This window comes from Chiloscyllium punctatum, chromosome 1, assembly GCF_047496795.1.
Source record: "Chiloscyllium punctatum isolate Juve2018m chromosome 1, sChiPun1.3, whole genome shotgun sequence".
Classification (NCBI taxonomy): domain Eukaryota; kingdom Metazoa; phylum Chordata; class Chondrichthyes; order Orectolobiformes; family Hemiscylliidae; genus Chiloscyllium; species Chiloscyllium punctatum.
Genome location: NC_092739.1, coordinates 141,580,897 through 141,599,726, shown reverse-complemented (window position 1 = coordinate 141,599,726; position 18,830 = coordinate 141,580,897). Strand labels below are relative to the sequence as shown.

Sequence of the window (18,830 nt, the reverse complement as noted above, 5' to 3'; positions counted from 1 at the left end):
TGACTTCAGTTAAAAATTGTTACAAATTCTTTTTTGAAAAAGAAAAACAAAAAAACTGTTACAGACTTCAGATTCATATCAAGAATGAATTGAAATTACAGGAGGAGAACTTCATAAATGTAGCTGAGCCAACAAGTAGTTTTCCACAATTATTTCCAAGGGACATTTAAAGGTTACTTGCAAGCAAATGAGACAGATTTCACTTGCAAAAGCTGAAAACTTCACACTGGCTTTCTCAACATAAAATAATGCAAACACTCCAGTCTGGCACTGATTGGAGGAGAGTGAAAGTATCAAGGATCCAGGTTTGCCAACTCTCAGGACAACTTCATCTGACAAAGGGTCACGGACTTGAAATGTTAACTCCATTTCTCCACAGATGCTGACATGCCTGCTGAGAAAGACTACATGGTGTACTAACAAAAAGGAGGCCCAGGGAAAGAATGTAATCTTGCAATAGAATCATTAACAGATGCAGTAAAGCTACAGCAATTAATAAAAGCTTGAACTACAAGAATAACTTTCAGCTGTGAAAAACATACAATTGCAGGATGGTTGGACACAGATTAAAAACAGCAATTGGAACCTGACAGGCCAATATCACAGCACATGCATATTGCTTCTGTGCACAAAATGGCAATTTGAATCACAGGAAACTCATTTGCAATTATATGTACATAGTGTTAAACCTGCTCATTTTCATTTCCTGATAGTGTGGTAACATTCAAATGTGTGGTGGATTCTCAGCCCCATGCCCCCTTCTCAATTTAATTCATCCTCAAGGTTGCATTTCAGACCAAGCGAAAACTTGTCAATTCAGCAACTGCTGCTACCAAACAAAATCTAACATTTTCAACCTTGCCAACACAGGCTCAGCAAAACTGAAGTAAGATCTATTAAATCACCTCATGTTGACATAGTCACCAAATAAGACAGAAGAAAATAACCATCAGGCCTGGTTGACTGTGCCTGAATCAGCCTTACTGAAGGCTTGTGCCAAAATTGGGAGGGCTATCACACAGCTGAGACATACAGCCTGATTAACATTTATATCTTGCAGCCAGAAATCTGAGCCTCCCTCATCATCAACACAGGGTACATTATTCCCAGTCAGGAGAGACCCACCAGAGGAAGGGAAGCACAGTACTGTTCATGGGGAGTGATTTGTCCTAGGAATCCTCAATATCACCTCTGGGACCTGTGAAATCTTAAGGCATCAGAATAAAGGTGGACAAAAGAAACATCTGACCGATGACCACCTACAACCGTCCCTCAGCTGATGCATCTGCATTCCTCAATATCAAGCACCACTTGGAGGAAGAGGAGGTAGCAAAGGCACAAAAACATTTTGGGTGAGGTGTTTCAATGTCCAAAGATTCAATAGCACCATCAGGTTATGAAAGATATTATGCGCCGACTTGACCTGCGAGATGAGGAGACAATTTCGAAAAAAGAAAACAAAACTTGTCCTCACCCCTGACAGATGCAACTATCTGAGGACAGTGTTGGTAAGGATAACATCTGCACTGTCCTGCAGAGACGATATCCTGAAAGTGAAGACAGGATTGTGTGGCACCAGTACAACTGCCCCACAAGCGCCAGGCAATGAAGGCTGTCAACAAGAGAACCTAACAATCTTCTTTTGGTATACAACATTACCATGGCTGAATTTTCCATCAATATCTGGGTGTCAGCTTCAAAAATCCAGCAGATTTCAAAACAATCAGAGCAGATTGCAGGGTAGAGGGCGGAGGTGCGGGATGTAGACGAGATGCGTTGGAGGGCATCTTTAACCACGTGGGAAGGGAAATTGCGGTCTCTAAAGAAGGAGGCCATCTGGTGTGTTCTGTGGTGGAACTGGTCCTCCTGGGAGGCGGAGGAATTGGGAATACGGGATGGCATTTTTGCAAGAGGTAGGGTGGGAAGAGGTGTAATCCAGGTAGCTGTGGGAGTCGGTGGGTTTGTAAAAAATGTCCGTGTCAAATTGGTCGTCATTAATGGAGATGGAGAGGTCCAAGGAAAGGGAGGGAGGTGTCAGAGATGGTCCAGGTAAATTTAAGGTCAGGGTAGAATGTGTTGGTGAAGTTGATGAATTGCTCAACCTCCTCGCGGGAGCACGAGGTGGCGCCAATGCAGTCACCAATGTAGCAGAGGAAGAGGTGGGGAGTGGTGCCGGTGTAATTACGGAAGATCAACTGTTCTACGTAGCCAACAAAGAGACAGGCATAGCTGGGGCCCATACGTGTGCCCATGGCTACCCCTTTGGTCTGGAGGAAGTGGGAGGATTCAAAGGAGAAATTGTTCAGGGTGAGGACCAGTTCGGCCAAACGAATAAGTGTGTCGGTGGAAGGGTACTGTTGGGGCCGTTTGGAGAGGAAAAAAACGGAGGGCTTGGAGGCCCTGGTCATGGCGGATGGAGGTGTAGAGGCATTGGATATCCATGGTGTCGATGAGGCGTTGGGGGCCAGGGAAACGGAAGTCTTGGAGGACGTGGAGGGCGTGGATGGTGACCTCAGACCCCACCCCTCCAACCGTAACAAGGACAGAAAGCCCCTGGTGCTCACCTTCCACCCTACCAGCCTTCGCATAAACCAAATCATCTGCCGACATTTCTGCCACCTCCAAACAGACCCCACTACCAAGGATATATTTCCCTCCCCACCCCTTTCCGCCTTCCGCAAAGACCGTTCCCTCCGCGACTACCTGGTCAGGTCCACGCCCCCAAACAACCCACCCTCCAATCCTGGCACTTGCCCCTGCCACCGCAGGAACTGTAAAACCTGCGCCCACACCTCCTCCCTCACCTCTATCCAAGGCCCTAAAGGAGCCTTCCACATCCATCAAAGTTTTACTTGCACATCCAGTAATATCATTTATTGTATCAGTTGCTCCCGATATGGTCTCCTCTACATTGGGGAGACTGGGCGCCTCCTAGCAGAGCGCTTTAGGGAACATCTCCGGGACACCCGCACCAATCAACCACACCGCCCCGTGGCCCAACATTTCAACTCCTCCTCCCACTCTGCCGAGGACATGGAGATCCTGGACCTCCTTCACCACCACTCCCTCACCACCGGACGCCTGGAGGAAGAACTTCAACCCCAGGGCATCAATGTGGACTTCAACAGTTTCCTCATTTCCCCTTCCCCCACCTCACCCTAGTTCTAAACTTCCAACTCAGTAACTGCCCCCATGACTTGTCCTACCTGCCTATCTTCTTTTCCACCTAGCCACTCCACCCTCTCCTCCTTGACCTATCACCTTCATCCCCTCCCCCACTCACCCATTGTACTCTATGCTACTTTCTCCCCACCCCCACCCTCCTCTAGCTTATCTCTCCACGCTTCAGGCTCACTGCCTTTATTCCTGATGAAGGGCTTTTGCCCGAAACGTCGATTTTGAAGCTACTTGGATGCTGCCTGAACTGCTGTGCTCTTCCAGCACCACTAATCCAAGTCCTTCTGCAGCCTCCCCACTGCCTCAACACGACCTGTTCCTCTACCTTTGTCTTATCCGCAAACCTATCAACGAGGCCTTCAGTGCCTTAATACAAATCATTAACATATAACTTGCCCCAACACTGACACCTGCAGAACTCTAGCAGTACTTTGAAAAAGACCCCTTTATCCCCACTCTCTACCTTCTGCCAGTCAACCAATCCTCTATTCATACCAGTACCTTGCCCCTAACACCATAGGCCTTTGTTTTAATTAGCAGCCCAAGTTTATTACCTTGTCAAAGGCCTTCTGGAAATTCAAATAGTTGGCCATGCATTCTTTCAGTCTCTCTTCTTGAATGCTCAATTGGCAAAACTAACTCTCAACATCAACCAGAACAAACTAAATTAAACCAATTCAATCTGAAGAAAAATTAATCAACACGTGTCAATGTCATATTAGTTTTCAACATTTTATATACTGCAGCTTTGAAGGTAAAATCCTTTAAAGTGAAAACTGCAAAATAATTATCTCTTGACTAATCTGCCACACCAGCAGAACTACATAATAAACGCAGGGATTACCCGACTTCATGCACAATGTGTTATGCTTCATTTTTAAAAATTTGTCCTGTCCCTTTAAAAGGATCTCCTGACATTAACCAAGGTTCACAGATAACAATAGGTGTCGAAGATCTTGAAACCCATTTGAACTCAGCATGGCAGAAAAAAAATCCTAACGTTCTCCCATTATAACATCTCGTTCTTGCCAGGACTACTTTGCCTCCACAACTCTATCTGGAAGTCCAATTCAATTCTTTGATTACTCTTACTTCCAATTTTAAACTTAATTCTTGCTGAATTGAAACAGTATCTCCTCATCATTTTTATAAAGCTCAATTTTGAAAAACAAACACTTCAGAGTCATCTTTTCCATTCCCTTAACAATATACTGCTACAAGATATTTCTTGACTAAACATAATCAGTTTCCTCCCAAAACTAAAAGCTGAGAAACCATTATGGGTGACTTTTCTCGATTGCCTTCAGCACTTAAAACAAAAAAATCCCCACTGTGCTTTGATGATTGATACTGAATGAAGGCAGGGTTTAGTCTGACTAATACATCTTTTGTTTCATTACCATGTTCACCAAGTCATGGTAATGCAGCTCAACATTCTAAATGGTCATTTAAACACTACTCTGGATTGTTGGAAAATATTGCATGTGCGAAAAAATGGTCTCAATTTACATCATCTTAGCTATTTCCGCATTACCCAAGGAACGTATGTGCCATGCTGGCTTCTTGATATGAAATTTGCAGATTTGGAGATTTCTGCAAATTTCTAACTTCAAATTAGATCAATATCACTGCTGTCTTACTTGACTTAAAAATCAAAAAGCACAGCAGGCTTGTTCTCCTAACTTTGCTCACTTCTGACTCAAGTTTACATGATATAAAAATTAACTAGCTGACATGCGAATCAGAGAATTTGAACCCTGACTGCATGATGTTTAACTAATGCACGAATCACAAGAAAATTTGGAAACGAATATTGAAAAGAAAACAGAACAAAAAACTGTCAGCCCAGTAGCTTGGAAAACCAAAACATTTTTGTAAACAGTGGTGCCACTTCCACATGAAGCACATTTGTTTATTCAGCAATGTACTTCTTCCTCTACAAACTGGCATCTTAAAAATACAAATTTGCTGCATATGATTAAGCACCACAAGCTTTGCTCCCAAATCTGAAATAAATTACACAAGTACATCCATGATCTTTATTTATTTGAAAACTATTTTACACAAATAAATTTAAGCAACTGACTCTTGTTATGCAAATAATATTAGGGAATTTACAGGGATACATGTTACACCTTTTAAAAATCCAAAAACAATCTTCTTCTTGATTTTTGGAAAGTACAAAGCATTACACAGATATATTCAAAAATCATGCTGATTTTTTTCCCTCCACATGATACCTTTAAAATGTCTTGGTTATTTAAAATCATTGTGTAGTACTATACTTGACTTACAAAACAAAGTTTAATAGAAGCCCTCGATTTTATGTGTCAACTAGAAAGAGAGAGACATGATTTAAACAGCTGCATTTCCTTTCTGCTTCACCATCCAAATCAACACAAATTCACGAGAAGGTCAGCAGCCTTTAAACTCGCAAATACAATTAGAGAAAGACTATATGACAGGGACATTACAAGTCCATTCTTACGCAATGAAAAATCTCAAATTTTATATATGAAAGAGGGCTGCATTTTAGAGCAAAGGAAATTTGATAGCATGCCGAACAAGAGATTCACGATATCTGAACAAAAGCAGAATCAGCAGAACTCAATTTAAGCACTAACTATGCTTCTGTATTGCAAAAGGCCAAAAAAGACACTTTAAAAGGAACTACAAAACAGTTTTATTCAATACTGCATAATTAAAATAGGTTGGGATTAAGCAGATTTAAACAACAGGGTTATCAAACAAAAAAAATTGCTTGTCAGCACAGCATTCTGCTACCTCCATACAGAGCCCTCTGGAAGGATTAAACTCAAGTTCAGAGCAATAACTTACGACTGCAATTTATTTTAAATCCAACATAGAAGAAGAATAGGTTTCCAATTGTGACTCCAGAACAGTAACCTTAATTTTAAAAAAACCTCATGGTAGCTTTGCTTATGACAGCTGGATCAGATATACTCTGAAACTGAATCTAAGTCAGACATCATTCCTATTGGCATGTGCGTCAGAAATGGTCTGTATGTAAATACATTAAATTTTTAAAAAATTTTTCCTATGAATAAACAGATTCATTCCTTTATATATTAAAAATATATCATAAATAACTTGATTTGAATAGAAAAAATCTTCCCAGGAAACATACATCAATCTGCATAATTCAATACAGCATGGTACACTAAAACAACAAACTCTTAAATTTAAATTAATCCTAAAAAACAGTCAGGACTAAAATATTAGTGTTAACCTGTCAATGATAGTGAAATTTCAGTAAAAGATTTTACTGAACACTCACGGTACTGCATCAAACTCAGACAAGTTATATGCAGTGGAGCATTCTGTTATAGCATCACTCTCTCCAGTACATGCAAATATCTAAATCGCCTGACATAAAAAGCATCCCATTAGATTAAACTCGAAGATAAGGCAGCATTCGCCATTGGACGAAGTGAAAAATATACTGCCTGATTCCAAGAAACCACTGAGAGTTTTAACTTGCAGATTGAACTGAACACCCTCTTCACAAACAAACACACTAAACTATGAACACAAGGCTCTTGGGCCTTGTTTTTTTTTCATAAAACACAAGCCAACCCCTACATCCTCTCATTTCACACGCAGGAGAACCAAAACAAGCCAGCGGGCTTCAGCAACCCCACCCAAAAGCTGTTCAAAAGAACAAAATAAATCCACCCATCTTCAAACCAGTGAAACAAATAGGCCTTTCTCTTCACCCCTCCTCCCCACTACATTCCCAAAAGAAAAGCAGCTGTTCCTTGCCTACTAGCTACAAACACAAAATCTCTCTCTCTCTCTCTCTCTCTCTCTCTCACACATACACACACTCAAAAGATTAAATTAAAAATGTAGAGACGAACCTTGCATTCCCTACCTTCAGTTTTGTACCACAATTTACTTGAGATGATTAAAAAAAATATGCAGCAGGGAAAAAAAAGGCCATGAAACCAATCACTGTGTACGATTGCCTGAAAGAGGCCAATCAGAAGCAACTGTTGTTGGAAACTGTCCAACCATATCATAGCTCATTACTCAGTCAGACAGGGAGGAGGAGGCTGGAGGGGAGGGTAAGGCCCCAAATATAGTTAGGTGGGGAACCAAAACAAAACCTCTCAGCAGCGAGCTCAAACGGCTTTTTCAGAGAGTGCCGCTAAAATTAAAGGATTTGTATTCAGAAATGTCAAACACTGTACCTCGGAAATAAAATAGTTTAACTTGTCAAGAAAGGGATGAGTGGATTTTTAGGAACGTGCAGTCTGTTCATTGATAGCTCCTTGAAATGAAAGTAGAAATCGCCTCGCAGTTCTGACTGTGTGAGTCGTGCACAGCACACGACTCTGTGTCGAGGTATTTCGAGCCTCCTTTCAAAATGTCATGTCTGTGTGGACACAAGACGGTTGTGAGTACTGCAATTGTGAACGACATTGCGTGTGTATCAGGACTTAAGAACTTTTTTGGGGGAAAAAATGTAATGCTTCCTCTCTAAATTACAATATTTTACCCAAATTTCAAGTTCCTAGCTGTCTGTTTTAAATTATAAATCATAACGCTACTGGACACATTATGACTAAGCCACAAATATTAAGAGTCTTGTTACAAAACGTTCACATTGACACATTAAATGTACGCCAAATCAGATACAAAGAGATCAAGATTTTCAAGTTATTTCCATTGCACTGATCGTAACTTCAAGTGAGCACAATCTGCATTTTTAAAACTTAGTTCCTAATAATGGTGAAGAATAAAATATACCCTCCTAAAAAATTATGAAGCTTCTTAAAACAAACATATGATGGAGAGTACATCATCTTGTTCAAGATGTCAGATATAATTAAAGTATTAATCCTGTATAAAAATATGAAAAAATTCTAATTAAAATGAAGAGTCTTGTATACCTTTTAAAACTATTAACACTGACGTGGAAGTAACAGGAAATCACAACAACTGGAGAAACAAATCCAGGAAATCATTTTATGACAAGATTTCCTTTTCCTTTTAAACATTTTCCTTTTTTCAAAGAGAAAGTTTGGATGGTACATTGAGAGACTGCGTGCAGTTTCAAGATGCAAGAATTTAGGTTATTCACATAGCTTTGCTCATCAGCATTTATTGTAAATCTATATGAAACTCATAGAGTTGTACAGCATTGAAAGGGACCCTTTGGTCCAAATCATCCATGCCGACCAGACATCCCAATCTGACCTAGTCCTCTTTGCCAGCAATTAGACCGTATCCCTCAAAACCCTTCCTATTTATGTCCCCATACAGATACCTTTAAATGTTGTAAATGTACCTAACTCCATCAACTCCTCTGGCAACATATTCCATACTGCACTAACATCACATCAAAACATTACACCGCATCTCCTTCCTAAATCTTTCCCCTCTCACCTTATACCTATGCCCTCTAGTTGTGGACTCTCCCACTCTCAGGAAAAAGATTTTATAAACCAGGATTCAAAGAGGAGGCCCAGAGTCTATTATCCTTAATGCCTTTACCTCTCAATAAGCAAGGCACATTCTCAGCACAGATGGAGGATGTCCTCGGAAACTGTCATAAACTATACCAACTGCGAGAACAGGACTTAAAATCTGAAGGAATGGGCACTCATCCTATCCAAATGGCCATTAAGGTGATAACTGCACGAAATTTTTATGGAACTTGCTGCTTCCATCATTCCACAGAAAGACGTGTGTAGGATCGCTCAATCCTCCATACAAATGTATCAAAAGTGGGATAGATGCAACTTGTGCCAGATCACACTGCTTCATCTCATTTCTTTGCAATGAGTTCATTTCTACTGCCCAGGAGATAGGCTTTGCCAAAATAGCTGGCTTCTTCCACCTCCAGGATACTATAGACTATACACATGTTGCATTGAGAATTGCATATCATAATACCGCTGAATTCATAAACAGAAAATGGTTGCATTTCGTCAACAGACAAATCGTCTGTGATCATCGGTACCACATCTTAAAAGTCTGCTCCAGGTATCCTGGGACCTGCCATGATGCTTATATTCTTCAGACCACTCGTGTGCCTGCTTTATTTTGAGGTCTGGAAGCATTGCAAGCATGGTTACTGAATGATAAGTAATACCCTCTGTAACCACAGGAGTTTAAGTCCAATTTTTAATCCCCTCAATGAGGTTGTGGAGACACAATACAGCCTATTCTTTCACCAGTAGCGTCATGAACAGGCAATAGGCCTCCTGAAGATGAGGTTCCAATGCTTGCATGTTGTTCCTTGTACATTCAGAGCAAGCAAAGAGGAGATGTGATGGACTCTGTAGAACTGGGGGACAGGCAGCACTCCTCCAAGAAGTAAGATGAGGACATCGAGCAGAAAGGATATCATGTCTAGCATGATAAAATGCTGTAATGTCAGGTGCAACAAGCCAGACAAGATTTAATTGATAGACCATTCCAGTCAATGTGAAATGCTCAGATCCAAAGAAGAGTCATGGGGATAAAATGTTTAATCTGTTTCTTGCTCCACAGATGCTGCCAGATCTCCTATTTTTCTACAGCATTTTCTGTGTTTGTTTCATATTTATTGCATCCGCAGTATTTTGCTTTAATCCAATAGATTTGAGTTGACAAAGTGATCATTTAATGTCTGTATGTACATTATTGCTCAAAAGGCAAACATAAATGCAGTTTTTATTTGTTTTCTTTGCTTTTCCTGTTGTTGAATAGAAGTTAACATTCTGAACTGTTTGAAGGCATTCCAATATATGATACTGGCTCATTGAGAAATGACATGTTGTCGTATGCTGGGTGTGAGCGAAAGATTAGCATTCCTTCAGACCAAGTTCTAACATCGTGTAATTGGACAGGTTGCACGTGCCGTTTGATCTTGCAGCTGCAGTTACAGTGACAGTTGATCAGACAGTATAATATGGGTTTCTACTTGTCACTCGTGCCACTTGTGTGCCCTCAGAAGCTGCTAAGCTTTGTTTTCCTTCCAGTATGTGTACAGTGAAGACTACTCATGTGCAAAGCTGAGCCTTAAAATTGTACCAGTGGTGGAAGTACATACAAGTCCTGGAAGCAGCATATATTTCTGCCATTAGTAAGCACAAGGGACTGTGAGCCATAGAGATGTGTTGCATACATAATAAGATGAGCAGAAGAGAAATACATGAGATATCACACTTGAGCTCATGGTAGGAACCCTCTAAAAATTCCCGAAGATTACATTCTGCTGAGTTTTGGTAAAATTCAGCCCATGACTTTTTCTCGGAACCAAATTTATATTGGAGATTTTTAAAATGTTTAGGACATTTTTTAATTCAAGTCAAATCTCTTGTGATGCCATAACTTATTTCTTTATTGTTAATATTTACAAATGGGCAGCACAGTGGCTCAGTGGTTAGCACTGCTGCCTCACAGTGCCAGGGACCCCCAACTTTGATTCCTGCCTCAGACAACTGTCTGTGTGGAGTTTGCACATTCTCCCCATATCTGTGTGGGTTTCCTCTGGATGCTCTGGTTTTCTGCCAAGTGTAAATATGTGCAGAACGCCCCTGGTGCTCACCTTCCACCCTACCAACCTTCGCATAAACCAAATCATCCGTCGACATTTCCGCCACCTCCAAACGGACCCCACCACCAGGGATAAATTTCCCTCCCCACCCCTTTCCGCCTTCCACAAAGACTGTTCCCTCCGTGACTACCTGGTCAGGTCCATGCCCCCCTGCAACCCACCTTCCCCTGCCACCGCAGGAACTGTAAAACCTGCACCCACCCCTCCTCCCTCACCTCTATCCAAGGCCCTAAAGGAGCCTTCCACATCCATTAAAGTTTTACTTGCACATCCACTAATATCATTTATTGTATCTGTTGCTCCCGATGCGGTCTCCTCTACATTGGGGAGACTGGGCGCCTCCTAGCAGAGCACTTTAGGGAACATCTCCGGGACACCTGCACCAATCAATCACACCGCCCCGTGGCCCAACATTTCAACTCCCCCTCCCACTCTGCCGAGGACATGGAGGTCCTGGGCCTCCTTCACCGCCGCTCCCTCACCACCAGACGCCTGGAACACTTCAACCCCAGGGCATCAATGTGGACTTCAACAGTTTCCTCATTTCCCTTTCCCCCACCTCTCCCTAGTTCCAAACTTCCAGCTCAGCACTGTCCCCATGACTTGTCCAGACTTGTCCTACCTGCCGATCTCCTTTTCCACCTATCCACTCCACCCTCTCCTCCCTGACCTATCACCTTCATCCCCTCCCCCACTCACCCATTGTACTCTGTGCTACTTTCTCCCCAACCCCACCCTCCTCTAGCTTATCTCTCCATGCTTCAGGCTCACTGCCTTTATTCCTGATGAAGGGCTTTTGCCCGAAACGTCGATTTCGCTGCTCCTTGGATGCTGCCTGAACTGCTGTGCTCTTCCAGCACCACTAATCCAGAATCTGGTTTCGAGCATCTGCAGTCATTGGTTTTACCTCGTAAATATGTGCAGGTTAGGTGAATTGCCATGCTAAGTTGTCCACAGTGTTCAGGGATGTGGAGGTTAGGTGCATTAAATGGAGGAATGAGTCTGGGTGGGTTACACTTTGGAGGGTTGGTGTGGACTTGCTGGGCCAAAATGGCCTGTTTCCACATTGTAGTGATTCTGTGAGTGCAATCTCTTACCTGTACTTAGTGTGAATTAAAATATACAAATGAAGCCAATGTATTTCTATATTCCACTAACAAGAGGAATTCATAATCAATAGCAGTCTCAGAATTAAGGGGCACCAATTTAAGACTGAATTAAGTAAGAATTTTCTGTCTCAAATGGTTGTGAGGTTTTGGAACTTGGTAGGGGTAGAGTCCTTGAGTGTACATAGATTCTTAATGACTAGTGGAATCAAGTGTTGTAGAGAAAGGGCATGAAAGTAGATATGAGGAGTGTCAGATCAGCCACAGTCCTATTGAATAGTGGAGCAGCTTTGAAAGGCCAAGTGGTCTAATCCTGTTCTTATTTCTAATGGTCCAGTTTGTGGAAGTAATAGACTTCTTCACTGGATAATATGTTTAGAAATACAACAAAATAGAAGTACCTTGACAACTAGGTGTATCAGCATCCATTCATGTATGAAAGATGATGGGTATGCAGCAATATGTTCATCTCAAGTGGATGGTTTTCATAGGGTCCACCTTTGCTGATGACTGAACAGGCCATACCTTGAAAGGCAGGTTCTATCACAAGTGGTGCATATGAAGCAACTGTTATGTGTTGTTATTTTCACTGTTGGCCTTCGGTTGCCAAGCCAGTGGAGCTACTAGTTAGCATGGTGCTGCATGCCAACCCACAGGAAGTGTCACCACTTTACTTTTTGTTAGCTGGTGACTTGCAGGTGTGATATTTGATATTTTCATGTCAAGCTTACAAGCATCCTTAAAGCAAAGATTTGGTTGGGCTATTGATCATTCGCTCTGGTACCATGCCATACAAAATATCCCCGAATATGCTACTATTTATAACCCTCCAATTTTGTTTTGAGTCAACATAGCTTCCTCTTTTTAATGAATGTTCACAAACCTGGGAGCTTTGCCTTTGAGAGGACTGAGTTTTATGGTTTTGTTCTCCTAGAGTATACTAATGTTCAACTGACAGCAATCTTACAAGATGTTGTCACTGTGGCAGAATTTTCTAATACCTTCCAGAAAGGTTTATTTAATGTGCCCATGAACAGGGATGCAACACCTTGTGATGGAAACGGTTCACGGGAATGGAAGAGACTGTGAATGTTCATAAGTCTGCATTGAATCCACTTAAAAACATTGATACCCAACATGGGGAATGAGTTTTAGTTGAGTTCCCATGTTTGCAACTAGCTCAGCATCAGCTTAGTAGAGTTCCTGATCAAGAATAAGTGTTTGATTCACTTTAGGTCTAAGACATTGTAGAGTTCCTCTTCTGACTTATTATATAAATAAAATCCTTCAACATTTTCAGGGAAGGCAGGAGTACAGAAAAGACATTAAACAGAGCAAGGGCTTGGACTGATCCACTCCATTCTTCACTGGGAAATTGTCGGAATTAGTGCGTGGTTGTAGGAAAACTGTGTATAATACTGAGGATCTAAGGTGCCCAGACAATTTTCCCCAAAAGCTGGTAAAGTCAGCTGTGCTGACAAATTTATGAAATTATGGTAAAGAGGTTGAACTTGTTCCCTGCACTTCTCTTGTAGATACAAAATCAGATTTTGGGTCCAGTGACTGTTCTTCAGAACTGAAACACTAACTCTGCTTTCTATCTACAGATGCTACCCACATGCTTTAGATTGAGATTTAGATTTAGATTTAGATTTTAGATTTAGATTACTTACAGTGTAGAAACATACCCTTCGACCCAACAAGTCCACAGCGACCCGCCGAAGCGCAACCCACCCAGACCCATTCCCCTACATTTACCCCTTCACCTAACACTACAGGCAAGTTAGCATGGCCAATTCACCTAACCTGCACATTTTTGGACTGTGGGAGGAAACCGGAGCAGCTGGAGGAAATCCACGCAGATACGGGGAGAATGTGCAAACTCCACACCGTCAGTCGCCTGAGGCGGGAATTGAACCTCTGGCGCTGTGAGGCAGCAGTGCTAACCACTGTGCCACCGTGCTGCCCATTGCCACCGTGCTGCCCATTGCCACCGTGCTGCCCATGTGCCACCATGCCACCCATTGCCACCGTGCTGCCCATTGCCACCGTGCTGCCCATGTGCCACCATGCCACCCATTGCCACCATGCTGCCCATATGCTACCATCCTGCCCATTGCCACTGTGTTGCCCATATGCCACTGTGCCACCCACATGCCAACGTGCTGCCCATGCGGAGTTTTTCCAAACAATTCTAATATTGTTTCAGATTTTGAACAGCCACAATTCTTTGTTTTTTTATTCTCTTGTAGATGGTGTGGGGATGATAGTGTTCTCTGTAGATTTTCCAGTATAAAAAACACACTGTGCTTCCAGTGCCTTTGATCTTTAAGGCCATTTGTGAGGAGAACCTATCAAAATGAATTCTTCATGATGCTAAGGTGTGAGATGTCTTTGTAATTGTTTCAGTTCACTCTGTTGCCTTTACAAAAACAAAGTGTGAGACATTTCCATTGTGCACCTCCTGTGGAATGGAGACTACTTTCCAGGAGAGAAGGTAAAGATCACACTTTGTGGCGTCAGACAGGGTTGCATGCTTGAGCAGTTAAACTGGGATTCTGTCCTTGCCGAGTGCTTTTCCATTTGCTCAAAGGTCAAGTGATGAGTGTTCTTCATTGAACTCATCCCTGAGAGGACGCTACTGGACACTAAGTGTGGATTGGAAAATGATGACCACAGACATACAGCTCACAGCCTGGGCCAATGGTACATCTATTCAAGACTGTCAGCGAGTACCTGACTATCATCCAACTTCAGGGGAACAACTTTGGTTGTAGTAGGACCAAGTTTCCTCTTGATCCCTTCATGCCAAGCGTACAGATTCCCGCTGTCACAGGCAGTTTGGATTTCTTGTCATAAGTTGCTCCAGTGTTTGTTTGTACAGTATTTCTTTTATTTGCACAGCTGACTTGACTACTTTCAGGTTGTGCAGTGTTTTAAATGTTGGGTTTGTACTGAACAATGATTTTTGCAATGATTGACTTAACTTCAACTAAGTGGTCTCAGACAGCCCCTGTACCAGTCCCTGTTATAACTTCTGCTTTATGATTGGTAAACTCCATCTGTGAAGCAGCACAAATCTAAGGTTCACCAATCTTGCCATTAGTGCTTCCCGATAAACTGCTGTTGCGGACCAATTGTTCTGGTGACATTGCAAAGTCCTGTTACTTGGTACCATTGTTTGTGCGAGAGATATTAAATCTGTGTGATAATGAGACAAAATGTATGCGTATTCATCACAGGAAATTACTTAATGTTACATGATCTTGCTCTCCTTTGCAGCCTCAGCATATTTAGCAGCATGAGACCAACAATATTGTACTGCTGACAAGAGAATAGCTCATGAAAGAATGTGTACTGTGACAGGTGTAGGTCAAGGAACTTCAAGAAGTGCAATGATTAAATGTACTTTCCAACCTTCCGAGCTGAGTATTGGATAGTTTGGATCATCTATACAGACAGTAAGAAGGCTCCAGGTTTGTTCTCCAAACTGATGTTGCCGATTTCAGCTAAGCAGCAAGAATGAAGTCGTTGTGGCAACAGACAACCACGAGTAAATGTCATTCAGTATTACACTCCTTCATGGCTAAAAAAGTGATCACTCGACATTGATCTTTTCCACTGCAGTTTCTTCCTCTGTGAAAGTGATTTTTGTGTCACAGTAAATTAAGGAATTAAAGTCTTCTCAAAATTAACTGTTAAAATGTTATTTAAAAGTATATTCATCAACAACGATCAAATAATTAAAAACTGCAGAGTGCAAAATCGAACTACATTTGTCAACAATAATGCACCAACACTGTGTTGCTGCTGCTGCTGTCAGGATGAAAGAGGTTTGCAGATCAGGGCCAGTGAGACGAGGTGACTAAATTTATCCCGAATCACCCAATTCCACAGAAAGCACAGATACTACCACTAAATCAATGTGTCAGAAAATCTGCTTCATGTTGTAGTCCAAGGATTTTATAATGTCATTTTCAAACCACGTGTAGCAAGAGTGAGCTAACTCTTGATTTACAGCATCAACAATATTATTTTTTCTATGTAATAACCAATTTCATATGTCACATTTCAGTAATGTCTGAAGTGCATAACTGAAGTGTTGAAATTCTCAAAAAGACCATAATTTCATCTTATTTCCACCCAACCTGGAGCCAGTATTTTACCAAAAACTGATGACTGTCTTTCAGTATAAGCAATTATCTGATGGTAGCACAGCCAGTCTATTGTTTTAAAACAATTAGTCTTTGTGGCTCTGATTCAATATTTGGTGAAAAATACATCGTTGTATTGCACAACATGTCGACTGACATAAAAAGGGCAGTGCTCAGGAAGATCTGAACAGTGTTCAACACACACCTCTTTAGGGAGGACCTAATCTCTTGAACGGTGCAGGTGTCGGGGGAGGGGAGTTATTGAAGAAAGCACAGAGTAAGGCCCAAAACAGAAGGCCAATCAAAAGTTTAGAATTATGTTTTACAAGGTATTAAAGGTTATGAAATTAAAATGAAAGATGGAGTTGGGATATTGACCAGCCATGATCTAACTGAATGGCGGAACAGGTTTAAGGAATTAAATGGCCTTCTCCTGTTCATAATTGAACTGTAAATTGCAATAACACAACTAGTATTAGAATTAGAATTCCCACAGTGTGGAAACAGGTCCTTTGGCCATATATCAGAGTATACTTCTGTCTGTGTTTCAACTCCCGTTCCAAGCTAATTTTCTCACCAATAGATTCATTACCTGGGACCACTGGTTCCAAACAAAGGGTAAAATTAATTTTTGCCAATAACACCAAATACAAAACAACAACATGGAATTTCTTCAGGCAGAAAGAGGCCATTTGGCCCACGGAGTCTATACTGACCCTCCAAAAAACATCCCACCAAGCCAACCCTACCCCATCCCGGTGACAGCACTATTTACCATGGCTAATCCACCTAACCTGCTCATGTTTGGGCGGCAGGAGGAAATTGGAGCACCTGGTGAAAAACCCACACAAACACAGGGAGAACGTGCCAACTCCATACCTTCACCCAAGGATGGAACTGAACCCGGATCTCTGTCACTGTGACACAGCAGTGCTAACCACTGAGCGATCATACTGTCCTTATGTTTTACACAACGTCTGATTTTCTGTCTAATTTAGCTTATGGAAAGCATAAATAAATGCAGTTTAAGGACACACATTGAGCTCCAAAAGACTAATTTCACAACAAAAGAACTGCACAAAACCACACAAATCCTTGAAACAAAGTAAAAGCATAAATCAAAACATTTAAGTGAAGTTAAAGTTAATATAAACCTAAAGGCTTAGAGTTGCAACAAAAGCTCTCTGAAACATGGATTGTGGAATATTGAGTAAACTTCCACAGATGAGATGAAACAAACAAAAGAATTAATGCATCATGAGCATCTTGTTCACAAAGAAATAATGTGAGGGTTGGCCTTCTACAAGTGTTCTATCTAACATCAGGACTTTGTCAAAATAAATGCAACAAATTCACAAAATGCGAGCATCCAAATTCCGCAGGTAATTGGCAAGGCAAATCAAATATTGGCCTTTATTTTACAGGGAAAATAATATAAAAGTAGGGAAGATTTGCTGAAACTGTACTAGTCAGACCACAATTGGAATGCTGTGAACAGCCCTTTATCTAAGGAAAGATATACTGACATTGGAGGCAGTCCAGACAATGTTCACTCAGCTCATACCAAGTAGGAATGAATTGTCTTATGAAGAAACGTTGAGAAGCTTGGGCCTATACTCATTGGGATTTAGAAAAATGAAAAGTGACATTTTTGATGATGCTGCTCCTTTGGCAAGGTTACGCTGTCCTTGGCTTTTTTCGAGAGAGAGAGATTGTAAAAACAGCGATTCCTGGATTTAATGATTTGGAAATGGTTTCACGTTTTAAAAAAGAACACATTAACAATGAAAGGGGAGTGGCCAGTTCTCCCAGCACAGCTTTTCTCTAGTTTTGTTTGGTTTTCGCAGTCTGGCTGTTCACTGAAAGCAAGCAGTCAGTTGTGAAGCTGCTGGATCCAAAGAAGCAGGTCTATACTGATCTTCTCTGTCTCTGACATCTCTCCTGTAAGAAACTATGTTGGATTTTTCCTTTTTTTTAAACAGATGGAAGTTTATGGGGATTGTTGTAAGTTGTCGGAACAGCATCATTAAGTTGAGATAATCTGTTGGGTTTTCAGATAGGTCAAGTTATTTTATATTCTGTTCTCTTTTGTTTGCGTTTCATTCAGTAATCTTGCAAATAAATTCTGTTTTGTTAAGAACTAAGTGGTTTGGCCAGCTGTATCACACCCAAAATATTCACTTCACCCCAACTTAAAACAATTAGCAAAGTAAAGGGTCCGGGCTACTTTCTTAAAATGTTTTGAGGGGCTCTGGCCTGTCCATAACACATTATTCATCAGGATTTAACAGGGTAGATGTCGAAAGCATGTTTCCTCTATGGAAGAGTCTAAGATTTGAGGGTGTAATCTCAGAATAAAGGGTTGCACATTTAAAACAGACTTGAGAAGGATTTCTTTTTCTCTCAGAGGGTAGTGAATCTGTGGAATTCATCAACACAGTGGCTGCAGAGGCTAGGCCATTAATTATCTTCAATTTGATTTGATTTATAATTGTCACATGTACTTAGGTACAGTGAAAAACTTTGTTTTGCATGAAGTACTGGCAGATCATATCATACGAAGTGCATTAAGATAATAGTACAGAACAAGCAATACAATGTTACAGCTACAGAGAAGATGCCGAAAGAACAAGATCAACATTAAATTTAAATCGAGAGGTCCATTCAGAAGTCTAGTAACAGCAAGGAAGAAGCTGTTCTTGAATCTGTTGGAATGTGCATTCAAGCTTCTGTATCTTCTGCCTGACGGAGAGGCTGGAAGAGATTATTACCAAGGTGGGAAAGGCCTTTGATTATGTCAGCTGCCTTCCTGAAGCAGCAAGT

The 18,830-nt window shown here is 41.3% G+C and overlaps 1 protein-coding gene across 7 annotated transcripts in view; it reads right to left on the bottom strand.

Moving 5' to 3' along the window:
• ctbp1 (C-terminal binding protein 1) overlaps positions 1 to 18,830 on the bottom strand; it is a 340,616-nt gene that overhangs the window by 242,051 nt on the left and 79,735 nt on the right. The window contains exon 1 of one of the 7 annotated variants that reach the window (XM_072575844.1): positions 7,059 to 7,207. The exons of 3 other annotated variants lie outside the window; for them this stretch is intronic. The gene's annotated coding sequence lies outside the window, so the exon portion shown is untranslated. Of the gene's footprint in view, positions 1 to 7,058; positions 7,208 to 18,830 lie in introns of those variants that run through there. 3 more of the 7 variants (XM_072575884.1, XM_072575873.1, XM_072575863.1) reach the window with 3 other exon arrangements.